Source organism: Elaeis guineensis, chromosome 3 (assembly GCF_000442705.2).
Source record: "Elaeis guineensis isolate ETL-2024a chromosome 3, EG11, whole genome shotgun sequence".
Classification (NCBI taxonomy): domain Eukaryota; kingdom Viridiplantae; phylum Streptophyta; class Magnoliopsida; order Arecales; family Arecaceae; genus Elaeis; species Elaeis guineensis.
The window spans coordinates 83,827,742-83,831,665 of record NC_025995.2 but is presented as its reverse complement, the minus strand read 5'-3'; positions in this window follow the sequence as shown (position 1 = coordinate 83,831,665).

Here is a 3,924-nt window from a genome sequence, read left to right as displayed (position 1 = left end):
TTTCTAAAGAAGAATGCAGATGTCTTCACATGGTCTGCCTCAAACATGTCGGGCATCCCATCCGTTGTGATTATCTACTGACTAAATATCAACGTCAAGTACAAGCCGATGAGACAAAGAAAAAGAAGTTTCGCTCTTGAGTGATCGAAGGCCGTCGACGAAGAGATCGACGAATTGCTAGCAGCCGACTTCATCAGCGAGATGACCTATCTAGATTGGCTTGTGAATGTTATGATAGTCAAAAAAGCTAATGGCAAGTGGCGGATATGTATTGACTACACTGACTTGAATAAAACTTATCCGAAGGATAATTTTTTACTGCCCCTGATTGATCAACTGATCGACGCTACATCGAACTATCAGTAGCTTAGCTTCATCAATGCCTTCTCCAGCTACAACTAGATCTGGATGGCATTGGAGGATGAGAAAAAGATGGTGTTCATCACCAACAAAGGCTTGTACTACTATAAAGTCATGCCTTTTAGTCTAAAAAATATCGAGGCTACATATCAGAGGTTGGTCAATAAAATCTTCAAGAACTAAATCAATCACAATATAGAGGTTTATGTCGATGACACGCTCATAAAGAGCAAAGAAGCTGCTTTCCATATCAATGACTTAACGAAAGCTTTTGATACCCTGAAGTGACATCAGATGAAACTGAACCTAACTAAGTGTGCCTTTGACATCACATCAAGAAAGTTTTTTGGTTTCATGATGATAAAGCAGGTTATTGAGGCCAACCCCGAGAAGATCAAAATGGTTCTCGACATGAAGCCTTTGACCTCTCGACAGGATATCCAGAAGCTAGTGGGATGCGTTGTGTCTTTGAGCCAGTTCATCTCTAAGTCTGTAGAGTAGTACTTTTCCTTCTTCAAAATCCTCAGACAGATGAACTTCACTTGGATGAAAGAATATCAGAAGGCTTTCAACAATCTGAGACAGTACATGAGGTCTCCTCCACTCCTGACAAAATCAAATATCGATGACAAATTACTTATGTATTTGGCTGTGACTCCTAAAGCCGTGAGTTCAATACTAGTTTGAGAAGAAAATAAGATACAAAAGTCGAACTATTGCATAAGTCGGGTGCTGTATGGGGGGAAAGTTAGATATCTTCGGATGAAAAAAGATAGTCTTCACAATCATCATGATGACTCGATGACTGCAATCTTATTTCTAGACCCACTCAGTGAAGATCCTGATCGATCTCCCCCTGAGGAGTCTACTTCAATGATCAAACACTTTGAGAAAGATGGCCAAATAGATAGTTGAACTCAGTGAGTTCGATCTCTCTTATGTTCCACGATCCTCGATGAAGGCTTTGATACTCGTCGACTTTGCTGTCGAATGCACTCTGACCGACGATAGCCAAGTCAAGGACCGCCCCCAAGGAAAAATTTCAGAGCTTGTGTGGATTCTACATGTGGATGGAGCCTCAAACATCCAAGACTGTGGTGCGGGTCTCATTTTGAGCAACATTGATAGGGTGATGACTGAGTATGCCCTTCGATTTGGCTTCAAAGCTTCTAACAATCGAGTTGAATACAAAGCTCTAACAACCGGATTGAAGAGCGCCAAAGATCACTATATAAAATGCCTAAGGGTGTTCACCGACTCGCAGCTGATCGTCAGACAATTTTAAGAAGAATATGAGGCCCGAGATCCAATTCTCTCTAGGTATCTACAAAAACTTAGATCTCTGTAAAAAAATTTTGATTACTTCGAGGTCCACCACATCCCCTGCTCGGTGAATGCCCGAGCTGATTTTCTATCCCGACTCGCCACATCCGACTGCGGTGAGTTGGAGAGGATCTTCATCGAGCATCTCGAAAATTCAAGTATCGACTTCAAGGAGGAAGTTCACTAGATTCAGGTCGGTCATAAACTGAGCTAGATTGATCCATTCGTTGAGTTTTTGATCAATGAAATCTTATCAACTGATCCTACTCAGGTGCGCTGAATGAGGAGACTGACGGTTCGATACATGATCATCGGCGACCAACTCTACCGTAGGTCAATATCTTTTTTTCTACTCAAGTGCCTCCGACCCTCCGAAGCCGACTATGCCCTTCGGGAGGTGCATGAGAGCATTTACGATAATCACTTAGGGGGCAAGTCACCGTCCTACAAGATACCGAGGTAAGGATATTATTTGCCAACCATACAGAAAGATGTTGCCGACCTAATGCAGAAGTGCAATCAATGTCAGAGGTTTACCAATGTTCAAAGACTCCCAACAAGTCAACTCACAATCATTTCGGTACCATGATCATTTGGGGAGTCGATATACTCGATCTTTTTTTGCCTACCAGTGAAAAAAGAAGGTTCATTATCGTGGCCATCGACTACTTCACTAAGTGGATAGAGGCCGAACCACTGACGCAAATAATGAAAAGAAAGACTACTGACTTTTTATGAAAATCCATCATCTACTGCTTTGATCTATCCCAAATAATTATCACCGATAATGACCGACAATTCGACAACATTAGGTTTGAGAAATTCTATGCAAAAAGTATCACATCATCCATGAATTTACCTCAGTCGGGCACCCGCAATCTAATGAAGAAGTCAAGGTGACCAACAGTATAATTCTACAAGGCCTGAAGATAAGAATCGATCAACCTAAAGGGTATTGGGCTGATGAGCTCCCCAGCGTCCTATGGTCTTACTGAACAACTCTTTGGATCTCAATCGAAGAGACCCCTTTCAAGTTGGCATTCAGGATGAAAGCTGTGATCTCAATTGAAATCAGCCTACCTTCGACTCAGATGGAGCACTACAACGAACAGACTAATTCGGACAAGCGACGAGCTGATCTGACTTGCTCGATGAGATCCGGAGATAAGTCCAACTGAGGATGGCTTTCTATCAATGAAGGGTAGCTTGGTACTACAACTTTCGAGTCAAATTTAAGATCTTCCAAGCTAGAGGTCTAGTCCTCAGGAGAGTCAAAGTCTACTAACCGATCAGACAAGAAAAGTTATCTCCGAATTGGGAAGGTCTCTACAAGGTTTCCACGATTCTATGGTCTAAAGCATACAAGATCCAGAGTCTGGATGGCATGGAGATTTCTTTAACCTGGAACGTCAAGAATCTACAGATGTATTATCAATAGGGATGCCTTATAAATAAAATTTTTCTTTCCTACTATTCTATGTTAAACAACTCTCACTCTCGAAGGCTTAACCCTAGCCTAAATTAAAGGTCACCTCGGCTAGGTCCGAGGTGCGACAATGAGAACCCTTGGCCAAGAACCAAGGCTGCCTAGGTGAGATTCGAGGTGCAGCAAACGGTGATGCTCCTCTGCAATGGAATAGCCTATAACAAAAATCCCTTTCAAGGCCCCAAGTCATCTCGGCAATTTCTGTAGTGCAGTGCGGTCAAAACGTTGACGAGACACTAGGTCACCTCGATAAAATTCAAGGTGTAACAGTAGGAGTACTGATGAGACACGAGGTCATCTTGATAAAATCTGAGGAACTCCTAAGAAGTCATCAAGAAGTCCTTCCAAAATGAGTCGACCATGACCTCGATGAGACCGACACTATGGAGGGCAGGTGACTCGAGATGTTCCTCCGACTCGAAAATCTCCTCTAGACATCAGCAACTTAGTCACTTGATAGCCGATCGATCCACATCCTCATTAGTTGGTACCCGACGAGACGTTATTCGGCTAATACCTATTTAATGGAGATGTAGAGTTTGGCAACTGTTAGCATGCCAGCTATGGCCAAAGGGCCGCTGGAGTATAAGCTACAGTTCATGATACAAACCCAAATGAAACCCGACATTATTCGGCTAATACTCATTTAACAGAGCTGTTGAGTCCGACGACTGTTAGCGTGCCAGCTATAGTCGAAGGGCTATTGGAGTATAAGCTATAGTTTACGGTACAGATCCAGATGAAATCTAACATTA